The following is an 18,280-nucleotide window of genomic DNA, read 5'->3' as shown; positions in this document are numbered from 1 at the left end:
CTCAGAGGCTAGACGAGAGGGGCCACACTATAGGTCCTTGAATCCTCCCCAGAAATACTGAAGGCTCAGTGTATAAACCTTGGGCAATTGACGAGCCCCTCCTAAAAGGCGAATCATTTTCTTTCTGGGGAGCTATATTTCTGGCTATGGTCACCTAGTGGAGAAACGTTATATAATTAAATGATGTCATCATTGTAATCGAGTCTTCAGGGAGAAGAGAGGCATTGAAATTCCGAGCAGAGTTGTGTTAAATCCAGCGCAACATGTGAATGGCATAGTAATTCCTGGTAGGCTGAAGAGTCTGAGCAGCACGAAATACAATCCACTGCTGCTTTACCTCATGTCAACTCTCTCTGCTGGCTCTGACCACACATACTGTAGAGATGGTGGTACAGAGGAGTGACTGGTGGGTCGATCACATGTCTTCCTCTCTGAAGGGCATACTGAAGCAGTAAAATGAAGCCTTCTCGCAAAGGCAAACCATCCCCTCATCCAACTGAGAGTTCTAGTAGCTTCAACCTCAGACACTAGCCTAAGACGCTGTTGTAGACGGAGGATATAATTAAGATCACTTTATTGGTCAATTCCACACTGCCACACTGTGACACTTAGCACTGTTGTTGTGGGGGGGTGAAGTTCCTTGCTCAAGGGCACAACGACAGGCAATGGCATTTAGGATTTGATACCAGCAACCCTCCGGTTGCCAGCTCACTACCCGCCTGATTTTTCCCGTTGGACCCGGGTTTCGAATGGGTAACCCTTCGGTTGCTGGCAGCACAACCACCATAGTAGCTAGTAGCTAGACAACAAGCTCCAGTACTTCCTCCAGTCCCCACATCTAATCTTTTGTTAGTGCCAGCAGAATGAGAGAGGGAGGGGGAGGGACTTGTGGCTGGTATTGGCCATTACAGTAGAGTCTGGGCCAAACAAAACCCTGCTGCCTGCCCTCCTACCCTACACAGAATATCCAGCAGTTAAGCACAACATAGAATCATACAACCACAGCAGAAAACTGCAATAAAAGGAAAGAGAAGACGGCGATAAAAATCAATTTGTTTCTTACCCTGGAGAAATGGCAAGGAATGAAGAGAGAACCTCCCATTCAGCATTTAATCAGTAACACAAATATGAGCAGCCAGCCAGCCTAGTTGAGCAGTCAGCAGAGCCAGACTAAAATTCAGCACAACGCTAATTCGTAGTAAGGTGCTTCAGTCTGGCTACTAGTCTCGTGAACGGAGAGGGTCTGGACTGAGTAGGGTCCGTGTCTGTCTCTGTCCAGTAGCCTACTGCCACCCCTATAATGGCTGCTCTGTCGTGCCAAAGTGTGGCCCAGTGTGCCGTGAGAATGGTACAAGACCTATCATGCCCTTGTGAGTCAAGACTTCCCAGGATACTTCTAATACAACACATAATACACCCTCCCTCCCTACCTCCTCTCCCTCCCTCCACCCGTACAGCTTCCTTCCTCTTCCTGTCTGACTCAATGTCACGAGGAACAATCCCAGATCCAGTCCTAACAATCCCAGATCCCAGGCCTCTCTCGGTCCTGCTCCGCTCGGGTCCCCCCCTCTCTGTTTCCTACCAGCCGTGTTTTTCCACAGGCTGCGGATGCTGTCTGTCATCGAGAGGTTGAATTAGCTCACACAACTTCTCTGAGCCCAACTGAGCCTGTCCTGGTGCTACAGTTAGTCAGGTCCTGTAGGATAAACAGACTACTGACTCTAAAGGCCCCGTTGAAAGCCCTTGGAAGTAGGGCTGGCCACTGACCTTTTTTGCACTATTGGTTAGAGTAAGCATTTCACTGCAAGGTGAACCTGTTGTATTTGGCGCACGTGACAAATAAACGTTGATTTGATTTGACTCCCCTCTCAAAGTCACAATGGGCAAGCCATTTTCATTGACACTCATACATTACACATGCAAGTGAGCTGTGCAATATGGCCAAAATATCATGCAAGATATCGTTCTCATTTTTGACAGTATGACGGTATTTGACAGTAGTCCTATTTGTAGAACACTGAATACGACTGGTACTTGACCAATGGTTGCCACCCTACATAAAAAAATACTATAGTATACCATGGTATAAATACTATATTATTCACTGTAGTGTTTTTGGAGACTTTACTGTAGTATTCACTGTAGTGCTACTACTGTAGTATTTACAGTTAACTATAGTATAAATACTGTAGTAAAAAAAAGTATAGCAATTCATGTAGTGTTTTTGGCGGATGGATGTATACTGTAATATTTAATGTGTTGTTTTTACAGACTGTAGTATTTATTGTACTGTTTTGCGGACTGTACTATGCTGTAGTTTTTACTGTAGTGTTTTTGCAGACATAGGAAATCTACTGCAAACATACTAAAAGAGCACATTTTCCATAACCTGTAGATAGGTAGGACTGTGGTTTGAACTGATAGTGCAGAGCTTCTTCTCCTTTCTATAATCTGCAGGGACCACAATATATGGTCTATATGTGCATGTATGTTTCTCACTTATGGGTGGCACAAATTGTGTAAGGGGGAGGGGAATGGGCGGGGTATATGCAAATTGAATACTGTAAAATGTGCTAAAGTTAAAAAAGTGTAGTATTTTTGCTGACTGTAGTGTGTTTGCGGACATTACTCGAGTCATTTACTACAGTGTTTCTTTGGCGGATAATACTGTAGTATACTATAACATTCTATAGTAAGTACTACACATGATCGAGGGACACTACAGTGTGTAGTATAGTATACTACAGTTTACTATAGAGCTCTATAGTAAGTACTGTAGTATTCTATAGTAAACTGTAGTATTTTTTATGTGGGCATTTGCATAGTTATTTGTTCAATTCCAGCATTCACTCCAATTTCTTCATTTCCTGTACTACTTTCCTCATTAGGACTGGGGTCCGAACTGATAGTTATAGAAAGTCAAGTAAAAATCCAAACCGGTCTGTGAATGAATAACGGTATAATTTTTTACAGTTTACCACCCATCCCTGGGTAATCTAACTTCCTCTTGTTCTAACACAGCTGCCTGTTGCCAGTCTGTTACATCCCATCTGGAAGCTGCTGAAGGTTAATGGGATTGGTTTGTCAATCACACCAGCTTGCTAACACCCTCAAAACCATCACTAAATACCTCTATTCAGTCGGTTGCAATACAGATGGGGGCATTATATTGAAGAACGGAGCACATGATTGCAAACTTTACGCTAATACGCCAACCCTGTCCCTCCTTCCTGTCCCTGGGTTCAGAGCGCCCTATGGCTGGCAGCGTCAGGGTTGTGTCAAGAGAACGGGGTCTATTTACCTTGACTCAGTGTTACATGTAAAACCTGCCTCAGGCGTTGAAGCCAGACTGCATTTAGAGTATTTCACAACTGGAGCCATTCAAGCTGCTAGTCCTTTGTGCAGATAGAACAGATTAACAGACACAGTCGCATACCATGGTGGAAGAGCAAACAAAGAAACTGTATCCTTTATCAGTCCCTTCAACGGTTGTGGAGACGGGCTGCCAGGCTGCCACAGGATTGAAAGGCGTGGGGTTTGCCTTGTTGTGAAGAGGCATGCCTGTGTGTGTGTGGTGTGTGAGTGCGTGTGTGTGTGTGTGTTTTAAACCTATTCACACAGTGATTGACACACTGGCCAACCGACAGCCCCTCCTTTTAACTTGCGCAGTACAAAGTCTCTACACTGAGTGTACAAAACATTAAGGACACCTGCTCTTTCTATGACATAGACTGACCAGGTGAATCCAGGTGGAAGCTATGATCCCTTATTGATGTCCCTTCAATCAGTGAAAGGGAGAAGACGGGTTAAAGAAGGATGTTTAAACCTTGAGACATGGATTGTGTATCTGCGCCATTCACAGGGTGTACGGGCAAGACAGAAAGATTGGAGTGCCTTTGAACGGGGTATGGTAGTAGGTACCAGGTGCACTGATTCGTGTCAAGAACTGCAACGCTGCTGGGGTTTTCACGCTCAACAGTTTCCCGTGTATATCAAGAAAGGTCCACCACCCAAAGGACATCAAGCCAACTTGACACAACTGTGGGAAGAATTTGACTCAACGTGGGCCTGCATCCCTGTGGAACGCTTTTGACTCCTTGTAGAGTCCATTCTCTGACGAATTGAGTCTGTTCTAAAGGCAAAGAGGGGGGGGGGGGTGTTTGAGGCACTAGATGTTCCTTAATGTTTTGTACACTCAGTGTATTTAACAGAGGAGAACCAACACAGAGGTTTGGCTGCCAAATGACAGCCAACAGAAGAACGAATGTTGACATCTGACAGCATCTTACAGCTACACAGACACGTCTGCTTCGACTGGCATCCCTCGACCTAACCCGCTCTTACTCACTTGTTCTCACTCCTGTACCCACACAAACAGACAACAGAGAACAGAGGGAGGCAGCACAAGGAGTGGGAAGAGAGGGAGGAGGAAGAGGAGAAAGGGGAGGCAGAGGAGGAGAAGGAGGACAAGGAGGAGAAAGAGGTGGTGGAGGAGGAGAATTAGGAGGGGGGCTGAAGCTGTAAGCTGTTAATTGTCAGCTTTGAGAAAACGGAGCATAATTGTGTGCGCAAAAGAACACAGGGAATGAATGCTTAATTCTCTTGATCAACAATGACACTGTCAAGCATACTGCATTTTGCTTATTAGAACAAACCCTCTTCAATGATACATGGAACAACAGCAACGCATGATTAATGAAAATAAACATGAATCTTAGGACTTGAAAAACAGAAGATAGCAAACATTTACGTTCAATGTTATGTTCATGTAAATTTGAATTATGATAATATCTATAACGTAATTGGATGCAAATGAATTTCACCTATTCCCCTCTGTCAACACAATGTTCTAATGTTAAACAAATGGAAAAATACAAAGGACTCTCATAGAAGATCACAAGTAGTAGTTTGACTGCCTGTAGAGGCAGCGGCCAAAAAAGCATTACAAATACTGTTCTTACAAGCTTCCCAAAGGTTTCAGTAATGAGATTTTTTTTTCTCTCAATACAGCAGCAGTACTTGGTCTCTCTCCTCTGGTGTATTAAACCAGATAGAGAACAATAAGGACCTGGCACCCACCCCGTCCTCTGCAATGGCAATGCTAGGGCACATATTCATAAAGCGTCTCAGAGTAGGAGAGTTGATTCAGGATCAGGTCCGCCCTGTCCTTTTCATTTGAATCCAAAAGGCAAAACTGATCCTAGACCAGCACTCCTACTCTGAGATGCTATCAGAACCCGTCAAAGATCCCATCCCCTCACCTTCTGTGTAGGGCTTTTTTAATCGAAATTGCAATATTGACATGGGAAATACCCATATCGCAAAAGGCTACAATTCAAGTGTAATAAGGGTCCCCTGGGAAACTCTGACCAACACTTTGGTTCCTAACCTGTCACAACAACTTTTACTATACTGTACCTGTATCATGCCAAACGACCCCAACCATTGAATCGGAATTTGAATGTAATGTCTATGATTCCAACAGTTCACCCAAGTGTAAAATCGCAATCGCAATATTTGATTATTTGCCCATATCGTGCAGCCCTACTTCTGTGTGTCAGGCTTTAAATGGCATTAGGTCACAAATCTCAAACTGTTGCAGATTAAAACATAAAACATGAGCAGATAGATATTCATTCACGACTTTCAAGTACAAACCTGCCCGTCCCCGCTCCTTCTCCTCTCCCTCCCTCCCTACCGCCTTCTTTTTCTTCAGGCAGGCAGCTCTGCGCTTCCGAGCAGTCATATTTAATCAACATCTTCATGGACAACACAGAGGATCTCCTCTCCTCAGCTGCCAGTCTCGGCGCTGTCACACTACGCTCCACGCACCACGCAGGATAATTGTCTTAGATCCCCTAATTCTACCCGTCATTCACCTTAAATGCTACAGAAAAGAAACACTGTTGCTTGACCCACATTGCTGTTGATCAGTGAATTACCCATGATGTCACCATTTGATTATTTATTTTGCGCGGCGGTTGTAATTTAAGACCTAGGAGGCGCTTATGTTGGTAATAACTGTGTCTCTTTTCGCGCCTCGAACATGCAAGGCTGTCTGCATGGAGATGCGTCTGTCATGTCTCCCGTTTCACTGGTTGTGGCGCTTTTGTGGCAGTGCAGATACTGCTTCATAGAGCTCAAACAGACAGTTTCCCAGAGAGGAGGGAACGAGTGAGGGAGGTAAAAGGGGGAGTGGAAAAACCAAACTCAACTTCCAGCTGATGGATTCATCTTGATAAACGATCACGCTTGGAAAAACGGGAACAAATTGCTGCATTTTAAAAACGATAGTGTTTGTTTACTTTAGCACCCAAATCACAATGGCTATTTGCTTGATATCATTTGATGCGATGGCTGACAAGAACGGAGGAGAAAACAACATTCATTGTCGATTGTTCACCCTTCAATGCCCAACACATTTCCACACAGCTGGGGGTGAATTCCAAAGCCTTGTCGTGAAAGGTCAGAGGCAGATTAAAATCGATAACAACAGCCGCTAGAACAACATAAAATCAAACTTTGCGCTATACATTGGGCTATACGTCAAGTCTACCATCTTCCCACACGCCTCAACCTACTCATAATATAATGTGACAACCCACTGGGCACAGACGTCGATTCAACGTTTATTCCACGTCGGTTCAACGCAGTTTCATTGAAATGGCGTGGAAACAACGTTGATTCAACCAGTGTGTGCCCATTGGGAAGATGCCTTGTTAAAAAAGCCATTTTCATCCAGTCTCTGGCTCCCACTGCCCTGCACATATACAGGTCGCATGTGGGTCAGTCATGTATTTATGCATCAACATTCTGTAGCTAGCCGCCCCGAGGAAGACTGAATTCATTTCCCTTGGCCTGAGCACTCTGAGGCGTCCTGGGCCAAAATAAAGAGTCTGGAGGCAGCAGAGGTACAGAAATATGAGGGAACAGGTCTTATCCAAGCTCTTAACAACTCATCCCGATACCTTTCCCATTCCTTCAGACTGTTGTGGCATCACTCGGGCTCCTGAGTGGCGCAGCGGTCCATGGCACTGCATCTCGGTGCAAGAGGCATCACCACAGTTCCTGCTTCGAATCCAGGCTGTATCACATCTGGCTGTGATTGGGAGTCCCATTGGGCGGCGCACAATTGGCCTAGCGTCGTCTGGGTTTGGCCGGGGTAGGCCGTCATTGTAAATAAGAATTTGTTCTTAACTGACTTGCCTAGTTAAATAAAGGTTAAATAAAAAATGACCCAGTGTGAAGGCTTAAGAATGGACCCTCCATATTTTTAAGGAGGGTGTGCAATCGTCAGTGACTTGCCTGCCCTTATGTGATTGTCTGTCCAAAGCAGACTTTCACACAAACCCGACATCACAGGGAAAAGGGTAGCCCAGATAGGATGGGTTTCAGGGTTTTCAGTTTGAAGTTTCGAGGTCTTTCATCACTGCTTTGGTTGGATTTGTTATGGTCAGCATAGTGGAAAGAAAGTGTTTATTTGGAAGTGAGAGAGAAAAGAGGGACGCTTTTTTGGAAAGGGAGGTTTCTGGTTTGAGGTATTCTGTTCGCTATCTCTTCCCCGGAATTCATTTGGAGCCTTATCTCCTCTGGTTTTCTGAGCTGAAGGCAGAGGATGTGTTAAGGCGTCTCCGGCGGGGAAGAGGAGCTATCCACACAGATAAGGCCAGGGCTGACTTGAAAATTGTAACAAAGCAGACAGACAGCTTGGATGCAGGTGGCTACATGTCACGGTGCTCCGGAGATTCAGCCTTCCAGCACAACAGGACCATGCCAGGGTAACACACTACGGAATACTCATCCCCATAACACTCCTCCTTCCTCGCTATTCTGATTAAGAATTGTGCAAAATAATAAGATAATGCAAATCAGTGGAGGCTGGTGAAGGGACAACAGCTTATATGGCACTGATGCAAATGCATAAAGTGCATGAATTGTATGCTACATTTCCAAGAGAGGAAGAATAAAGCTTAAGTCAATGTACTGTGCAGCAGCAGATTACACATAGCTTTATGAACTGGATGAAGAAGAGCTAATGGAGAGCAGTAATACACTGCTGCCTCAGGTTGTAATTGGTCTGCTTGTAATTGGACAGCCGTCAGAACAGTGAAGGGTAGAGACAAAGCTGCCGTTGGCTTAGAACTCCTTTCTCACAGCACATGAGCAGACTAGACAAGCCAAAGCAATGCCGCTCGTTGCCGCCACTGTGTGTGGTAACCATGGTGACGGTGGCAGGGACAGGCTAGGGCGTCCGTCCACATCACCAGGGGGCGTTGTTTACCCTATTTGCCCACTGTGCCCAGTGCCCACTCCAGAGCCCTGTTCCCCTACCAACCACCCCCCCCCAACACACGGGCACGTACTGGTTGTGTCCCAAATGACACCCTATTCCCTATATAGTGCACTGCTTTTGTCCAGAACCTATAGAGCCTGGTCAAAAGTAGTGCACTATATAGGGAATAGGGTGCCATTTGGGATGCAACCACTGTCGTCTGTGTGCTACTGACAGCTGCCCGTTGGCATCTGTACTGTGCCCCCCCCCCTCCCTGACTGCCTCTCACCCACTCTCTCCCTTTTGTTGCTCACTTATTGTCAACTTCCAAACTAAACAAAAAAGCACATCCTCCCATGACACGAGCTAATTGATTATTGATGCTTCCAGGCCGAAACTGACTTACATTCAACCCGGACTGAAAGGGAAAACGCAGAGACAGAGACAATGCATTCAGTGCTTTCATGAAACTGAAAAAGTCAAAAGCATTTGAATGTAAAGCTCAAGGTCTTTTTCCCCCTTTTTCTCCCTTTGATTGGGCTGTTGTGCCGCCTTGGGAAGAGTCTCTCGGCACAACAAATAGTGGTGGCATGAGGTGGAGGAACAGCCTGAGCTTTTTGTTCAAGAAACACAAACAACCCAAATGACAATTTCAGCCCCTTCTTGAATAATCAAAGCAACCCTCATAGCAGACGAGGAAGTGTTTGGCTTGCTACTGGATCTGACAGACTGACAGGCTGCCTGTGACTTACAGCCACTGTGAAGTTAACCACCAAACAAACAGGCAGACGTCCTGGTTCCATGATTGCTGTTCTTATCTCCGGCATTGGGGTAACTTTGTTACAGCAGGTAAAATATAGCATGGCTTGTGACAGGAGGGATCAGATAAACATTGAGGTTGGGTCTGGGCAGAGACATGTGGAGATGGTGGTGAATGCCTAAAGAGCCTGGTCTGTGACTGAGGGAGAGAGAGGGGGACTGATGTATTGAGTGTGGCGGACAGATTGAGGCACTAAAGAATGGCAGGGGAGAGAGATCCTGTCCCATGCAAATGTGTCATGAAGGCAATTCCATTAACATCTTAATAAAGGCTGCCCGGGCCCTGGAGAGAGAGTTGGGCTCCTGGGTCTGGATTGACTGCCATAGGCCCAGCAGCACCTCACACATTGGAGGCTCTAAGTCGCTGTGGCCACTGCAGCAACAAGGGAACATTTCTCCAATGTTACGCCAATGTCGCTTTGTGAGGGCGTTACGCTTCCCAAAGGACTGGCTTAAATGCAAACGCTCTACTCTAACATGCTCCACTAAATTACCTTTTTTTCTGTTCTCCCCTACTTTCATTTACTGTCCATTTCTCCATCTGTTGGATTCAGTAGTTGGACAAAAGGCTTTGTTTCAGCAAGCTGGCGGGCCTTTGGGACTGGGAGAGGAGAGGTGAGGGCATAGTGGGGTTCAGGATTAGCCTCCATGCCGTCAATAGGCAGGGGATGCATGGTGAGGTCTGGGCCCAGACCATTCATTATGAGCTAAATGGCTAAACTGATCCTAAATCAGTACTCCTATTCTAAGACTATTTGTGAATACGTGCCCTGGACACATTCTCCTGGCAGAAAGAGGGAGAACATTAATGGTTGTTCCCCATTCGGCCCTCTGCAGAGACAGAGACTGGCTGGAGCCTTCTTCTCAACTGCTCTGTCTGAGTCCAACCCTCCAACACATCAACCTCTAGGGCCCTTTTCTCCATTTAGTTTTTCCAGGTTTCCATTTTCCCCTGTTTTTTTCAGGTTTTCTCTCTCAAAATACGAATCACTGATGCATTCTGTTCATGTCTTATGATAAACTTGGGCAAATTCATTTAATTTTCAATAGATTTAGTTGATTCCATTCTAAGTTGAATCCTGTTTTATTGTCTGAATCCCGAGATTCCTTCCGCATTCTTGTTTTGCAGATATTATAAGGCCCTACAACACCCACTGCAGCGCCACTGCCAGCAGCGTTCTGACAGACACGGGGAAACAATCTCTCTCAACACAATATCACACACATAGCAGCTAAGAGGCAAAACCACCCACCTCGGACTCACGGACCGAAGCAGCACTTTCAGTCTTTGGAGTGCACCGGCAGCAGCACTTCTGCAATCTTATGATGCATTTGAGGTTCTGTGAATCAATTGGAAAAATGTAACGCAGATCCGGCATATTGATTTTCACCCCCTGTACTATGTGCTGATCATACCAGATCCAGATGCTATTTACCAATGTAGAGGCGGTGGCAGGGACAGGCTAGGGCCTCCGTCCAACGCTTCAGTAAGCCACTACAAGGCTACGCGGACACAACCACTCAACATAATGGAAACGACCACAGCATGACTTTCAGGGTAGCCCTGGATATAGCGACATAAAAAGGCACTTTTCAAATGCATTACAAGGTAAGGTCTTACAAGGTGAAGTTACATTTGTTGAGATTGTACAGTAAATGACCTTCCTTGATCAAACATTCAAACCACCAGTGTGCAATACAAATGTTGCGCTCTACATTACATTAAGTTGTAACTTTGGTTGTATGCTTCCAGTACATACACCGTCAAAAGAATAGCAAAAATGATCTTCATAATGAGTTGTGTATAATAGCTTAGTTCATTCTGTTCACATCTGTGACTAGGGTGATGGATGAGAAGAAACAGTGGGAACCTCCTCTCCCAAAGCAAGGCTGTGAAAAGCATCTGAACTCTCCCACGTTGACACAACCCATCTGGAGCTGACTACTGTCTACCCTCCACTCCTAAGTCCTCTGGGATCAAGATGGCCAACAGAAGCTTAGCTACACTACATGACCAAAAGTATGTGGACAACTGCTCGTCAAAAATCTCATTCCAAAATCACGGGCATTAATATGGAGTTGCTTTGCAGCTATAACAGCCTCCACTCTTCTGGGAAGGCTTTCCACTAGACGTTGGAACATTGTCGCGGGGATTTGCTTCCATTCAGCCACAAGAGCACAAGTGAGGTTGGGCACTGATGATGGGCGATTAGGCCTGGCTCGCAGTCGGCGTTCCAACTCATCCCAAAGGTGTTTGATGGGTTGAGGTCAGGGCTCTGTGCAGGCCAGTCAAGTTCTTCCACACAGATCTCGAGAAACCATTTCTGTACGGACCTCGCTTTGTGCACGGGGACATTGTCATTCAGAAACAGGAAAGTGCCTTCCCCAAACTATTGCCACAGAGTTGGATGCACAGAATCATCTAGAAAGTCAGTGTATGTTGTAGTGTTAAGATTTCCCTTCAATGGAACTAAGGGGCCTAGCCTAAATCATGAAAAGTAAGCCCCAGACCATTATTCCTCCTCCACCAAACTTTACAGTTGGCACTATGCATTGGGGCAAGTAGCGTTCTCCTGGCATCCACCAAACACAGATGTGTCTGTCGGACTGCCAGATGGTGAGGCGTGATTCATCACTCCAGAAAATGAGTTTCCACTGCTCCAGATTTCAATGCCTGTGAGCTTTACACCACTCCATCCAACGCTTGGCATTGTGCATGGTGAGCTTAGGCTTGTGTGCATGGAAACCAATTGAATGAATCTCCCGACAAATATTTATTGTGCTGACGTTGCTTGCTGAGGCAGTTTAGAACTAGTTGGTGAATGTTGCAACCGAGGACAGACGATTTTTACACACTGCGCTTTAGCACTCGGCGGTCCCATTCTGTGAATTTGTGTGGCCTACCACTTCGCGGCTGAGGCATTGTTTCTCCAAGACATTTCCACCTCACAATAACAGCACTTACAGCTGACTTGGGCAGCTTTAGCAGGGCATTCTTTGACAAACTGACTTGTTGGAAAGGTGGCATCCTATGTCGGTGCCACGTTGAAAGACACTGATTTCTTCAGTAAGGCCAGTCTACTGACAATCTTTGTCTATGGAGATTGCATGGCGGTGTGCTCGATTTTATACAACTGTCAGCAACGGGTGAGGCTGAAATAATGTACCTCTAAATAAGCTGTTGCTGAAGGTACTGCTTGAAGGAAGTGCATAGCTGGCAGATAATAAAATCCTGTTGTTTCCAAGCAGAGTTAGAGTTAGGGTTGGGAGGAACTGCAAGTCTGAAAGCTCAGGGAGCTGAGTGCTATGGCTGAGGAGCCCGTCTTGGAACAGCATGAGGAGAGAGATAGTTCTGCTTACCACCATACCGCAACCACTTTCCAACTAAACGTTCTCCCTGGCTACACCCCACTTGATCAATGTCACGGATGATTCAAATCTCTCTTATGTCAATCTTCACATGGATACACTCTCACTTTCTCTCTCTCTCTCACACACACACCCACGTACACACAGGCACATAACATGGTCGACTGAGTGGAGTGTGTGTGGGTCAGAGAGATAGAGATCTCTGTTGTGACAGCTGGACAGTTGAGAGGTTCAGATAAACATCCCTGTGAGGGGGAGACCAATTGCTTTAAAACAAACAAACAGGGTGAGTAGCCTACACTCCAGCAGAGACGATGTGGAGACCTATATCTGCAAGGAACGAGTCAGTGAACACTCAGCAGCCAGCCCGCAAGGCATTGAGATGTGTGTGTATGTGTTTGTGTGTGTGTGGGGGCAGGGGGGGGAGCCTGCTCTAGACTACCCAGCCGCTGAACGCGTTTCCACTGTTCACTCATTAAGAAATAGGTCAAGGATTCCGCCTGCATGCCTAGCAACTTGTCAAAAACTCTCAAGCTAAACAGGGGAGGGCGAGTCTGGCTGCCTGGGGCGATGTGCGCTGCATGCTGGTTGCTGGTGACACAGCACGTACACAAAACACAGAGAAGACTGTCTTTGTATCTCGGTCACCACCCCTATCATACTCATTTAATAATAAAGTACAATGCACTAGAATGTGTATTAGGTTATGAAGTCCTGACTGCTGATGGCATCGGGGAAAGGCTTTGACTAGATCTTGCCCTGGACAGAAACCTGTCTGCTTGATGGGCACAGAAGTCTAAAGAGCAGAGCTGGGACAATAAACCGAAAATGATTGCCGCCGACTATACCGACCACTTATCATGGGAATTTTGCTGACATGGTTCATTACGATAGGTAGCCTATACTAGAGAAATGTAAAGTTTGAAAAAAAATTAATTGGCTAATACGGGTGATTGTTAATGGGCCAATTTTGACATTCTATCTCGTAGAAGTAGTTTAAAGGGTCATAAAAAAAACTAGTTCAGATGAATGTTGTACATTTATCATTCAATTTATCGTTATCGTATTAATTCAGACAATTTAACGCAATATGAATTTTTATCAATTTCGCCCAGCTCTACTAAAGTGTCATCGTCGGGGTCGACAGGGGACGCTCTTGAGTCGTAGTGTCATCCTGACGAAGAGTCCCATCATCACGAGGAAGGAGACTTGTGGAAGGGGGTCCAGGGTTTACATTATCATCCAGCCCTACCCTTCATACAGTACGGGACGCTGCCTCAGTGGTCGGGAGCTTCTGAATAGGAAGGAGAAAATGACTACCAGTCATGTAAAAGGAGCACTGTACTTAATCAACGCAGCGTTCGTACCCAATGTCTGTACTAGTACACCAGCCAGCCCAACATAATACCAAACCAGTCCGTCCATTCACTAAACTACCCAACAGCCGCAGAATGCTTTCAGGGGGTCTAATGAGATGCATCATTTACCCTTCCTAAAATAAAGCTGTTGAAAGTTGAAAGAGGCGAACAACTCATCCTGAAGCACATAAGACCTCCCGATTACCCCACAAGAAACAGTCATGTACTAAACTGACTGGCATAAGCAAATCAATAGGACTGAGATCAGCACTGTCACATAAATCCTTCCTGTTCTGACCAGCTTAATACTATCCAATCAAAATGCTGGAACACACGCTGAGAGAAAGGAGAAAGGGGAACGGGGCGACAGAGAGTGCTCATTTCGGCTCCAGCCAGCCAGTTTGATGTGAAGGCATATTCTCTGAGCTTTCTTTGTGCAGTTAACCTTATTGATTAAAGAGTGTGTGATGTTGAGGTTCTCAACAGCTCTGCTTGTCCACTCCTGCCTCTCTTCAAAGAGATTGCTTGAAAGTGCTACATTGAGCAGAATGGAAATGTAATTTACTGTGCACAGTGTACAGTTGTGTAGCGACAAGGGGATCAGGTCTGACCAAACGTGTGTCGTGAGAAAATGATATAGTTATACGGTGAGTGCCCAACTGCCCAAACAGACCGGTAATGCTATAACCACTCCAGACTATCAGTGCCCATGTTTTTTCTTCAGATTGGAGTTAATTAGGTGAGTATAATCAGTGGGTGATAATCAGAGCAAGGCTGCGTGTAGTGGTTTGTTCTTCCAAGGCTGCAATTTCCATCCTGGTGGCTGTTTCTGGGGTCAAACGGATGTTATACTTTGAGAAGAATATTACAATAATGTCACGCTTTAGATATACAAAACCTGATTTTACCAAGAAACTAGGTTTGATTGCATGGTCACAACGATTAATATGCTCTCCGTCAATTATGGGCAGATGCAAGTTATTCTCATGCAAATGTAAGGCAATTTTCTACTTAAGACAACATTTATTTTCCTTTAGAGTCACCCTTATGAGCGCTTCCCGGGTGCGGTGTGTGTATGTGTGTGCGTGTGCGCGTGCGTGTGCATGTGTGTGTGTGCGTGTTTGTGATGGAAATGTAAGATTTGTGGGTGCATCTGCTGTTCCAGAGCTTCGACAGATGAAAAGTCTAGAGTTGAGCAGGAATTCTAAATTATAGCCAGTTGGCAACAATGCATCTGAATTTAGCTGCTTTCAAGGCTTGGGGGTTAACGGAGGCTGTTATTCTGTCTTGCTGCATACCACATTGTAATAGGAACGATAATAGGAATAGGAACCTAGCGTAAATCAAAGGGTTATATAAAATATTAAGAAGTATGAGGGATGGACGAGAGAGTAATCAGTGTTGGAGAGTAAATGTAACTGATATTCCAAACCCCTGACCTGGGTAAGACCTGTGCAACGCAGTGAAGAACATAAATGATATACATGCGGCAAAATAATCACATTTGTTCTCACATGTTGGATTGTAGATTATTATGAGGTACAAGACTTCAAGCGCGCACTACATCAAGCCTAATCTAAATCCACTGTAATGGAAATGGTTCGCTTACCCCTAATAGCGGGTTCACAGTCAAGGTCAGCATGGAGAGCTGATGCTAGGCTATCTGTCTGTTGATTACAAATATTGGAAGCAATTGAAAACTACTTTGGGATGATAGGCCGATAAAAATAACTCATCCGATGACTAAATGATTAAATACCGCAGCTTAATAAAGGTCTTATAATATCAAACCAGAACAATGCAGTATGAATAGCCGATGATAATATCGATATATCAAACTCAATCAAATTAGTTTTATGAGCTGATGACAGCTGCATTCTGATTAAAAGTTGATCGTGAGGTGATAGAATAGATGGTAATTAAAACCCAACACCTGACTGACTGAATGCGTAATTACGGGTTTACGCACGAGGCAATAAGTCTATAGCCTATGCGTAAATTTGTCTCAACATTAATTGAAAAGTAACTGGTAGGCTACCATTGGAATAATAACAACACTGAAATTCCTTGCATGTTTGGGGTGGGCATTTTTTCTCACACAAAATGTTACCTTACCTATAGCCATAAAATGTAAATAGCCTTATTAACCTAATTTTCAACTAAATTCTCAACTACCACAATAAGGGATATATGGCGGATTATTAGGCTATTTGTATATAGCTTAATATCCCACAAGTACCCTAATAAGCAGCCCCAAACCCCTTTTTGTGGTAGCTGAGAATTGAGCTGAGAATTCTCAGATATTATTGTGGCGGACTAGAGTAGCTACTGTTAGTTATTAAGCAGAACAGTGTTAATTAAGGCAAATGCACACAATTGTGCTGTAGCTATCATCAGCTAACACATAGACATTTCAAACCAAACCGACACATTTAAAAAAAAGGAAAAAAAAGAAGATAAACATAGGCTAATCGTTTTCACTCACCTTTCGGGTTTCAATGGAAGCTCCTGGTGCTGTTTTTATTCTGATCACACAACCAGTAATGAATGGTCTTCTCTTCCTTTAGGTGATGGAGTATTGTAGCTACTTACATCCACGGAAAATGCTCCAAGTAGGCTACTACGATAAAGTCTACAACTGCGTTCCTCAATGATGCTCAATCAATTTAGAGATTTTAGCCTAGTTCCATTCACTCCCAATTCCTAGAAAATTTCGGATACCCAATGTCGCCTCATTCATAGCCTAAAGATCCCCAAAAGCCGATGCAAGGTTTCACCGGGCTGATATTAGCTACGAACACAATAATTAATCTTTGATGAACATTCCGTGCGCGCAACTTCGTTTGACCGTCTGTTTTTTTTTCTCTCCAAATGGTCGATTACAACAGAATGCCTATATGATACGGCGAATTCCTTTAGTTCACAGGATAATGTCCTCTACTAGCCGCTGTATCCTGGCTTGTCATCGTCCGGTAGGCTTTCTTCGGTTTGGGTAGCAACCTTGCCGCACAAATTTACACAGGCACTCTCGCTTTCTCATAGGGCTGTGCTAGACTGGCATGAAAAACTGTGGCGCTTACCGAACCCAGGAAGCATACAGTACAGTCCCATATGCACACCACAGCGTTTAAACCCAGCCCCCCTGTACACTTCGGCAACACGGGCTCATTTGCATGTTGCATGTGTTAACTGTTTCAGCGTGGTGCCTCCGAATGGCTTGGCCATATGTTCTGCTCAGTGTAATTTGCGACAATCAAATCAGCCTCCAGTGAATGTAAAAAGATAAGATAGATAACACAATAACGCCATTATCTTTCAGGATAAATTATTTCCCTTTCCTCTGATTCGATCTCCTGTATAGGCAATGGAAAATTGGATTGATTGCCAAGTAATAAGAATGCACAATAAAGTGTCTTTAATCTTCAGAAGTATTTTATAATAATCTATTTCTAATTTTTCAGTTACATTGGTCTAGACTACCTTCATTGAACACGTTTTGAAGCTAAATTTGATGTATTGAAACATAGTGAGTTGTATAAAACATAATTTATATTATTGATATAATCTAAAAATATATATATATTATTAATATCAACGAAAATAATCAAAACACATAATACATCTGGCCAGTTCTAGTGCCCATTGTGACCTGAGAAGTGTCATCAATGAAGGCTACTTTCAGGGGAGATGCTGCTGCCAATTCTGTTAGAGTACTGCCACCTATGGGCATAACTACGTGGCTACTACCTGGAAATAAACGACTTTCTAAAATAGTGTAGGTTTACTACATTCTCACAAATCTTCAAAAGCAGAAAAACATTATTGTCTCAGATATAAGCGATGCAGTTTGGAGAATGAATCAACCGTTTTATGAAAGAGAATAGGCCTATTTTGAAATGGTGTGATTGTAGGCCCAATTATGAATATGCTACCTATCATTTTACACAATTATTTTCTTCATTCTTGTAAAGTATCTCAGACAGACAGACAGACAGACAGACAGACAGACAGACAGACAGACAGACAGACGAGCCAAGCAATCTTTACACCACTATTGGTCCTTGTAATGTTATTTCCAGGTGGGTAGACACAACTGTGTGCACTCAAATTATATTCACAGTGACCAATCAATCAGATTTACTTAAAAGCCCTTCTTACATCAGCTGATGTCACAAAGGGCTGTACAGAAACCCAGCCTAAAACCCCAAACAACAAGCAATGCAGGTGTAGAAGCTAGGAAAAACTAGGAAAAACTCCCTAGAAAGGCCGGAACCTAGGAAGAAACCTAGAGAGGAACCAGCTATGAGGGGTGGCCAGTCCTCCTCTGGCTGTGCCGGGTGGAGACTATAACAGAACATGGCCAAGATGTACAAATGTTCATAGATGACCAGCACGGTCAAATAATAATAATCACAGTGGTTGTAGAGGGTGCAACAGGTCAGCAGGCCAGGTAGTCCTGAGG

General features: G+C 44.5%; 1 protein-coding gene across 1 annotated transcript in view; it reads right to left on the bottom strand.

The window, feature by feature from the left end:
- LOC129860330 (plexin-A2-like) overlaps positions 1-16,992 on the bottom strand; it is a 138,357-nt gene extending 121,365 nt beyond the window's left edge. Inside the window, exon 1 of the mRNA XM_055930649.1 lies at positions 16,304-16,992. The gene's annotated coding sequence lies outside the window, so the exon portion shown is untranslated. The remainder of the gene's footprint in view (positions 1-16,303) is intronic.
- Positions 16,993-18,280: the final 1,288 nt, after the last annotated feature.

This window comes from Salvelinus fontinalis, chromosome 8, assembly GCF_029448725.1.
Source record: "Salvelinus fontinalis isolate EN_2023a chromosome 8, ASM2944872v1, whole genome shotgun sequence".
Lineage (NCBI taxonomy): Eukaryota > Metazoa > Chordata > Actinopteri > Salmoniformes > Salmonidae > Salvelinus > Salvelinus fontinalis.
This window is presented reverse-complemented; position numbering and strand designations above follow the sequence as displayed.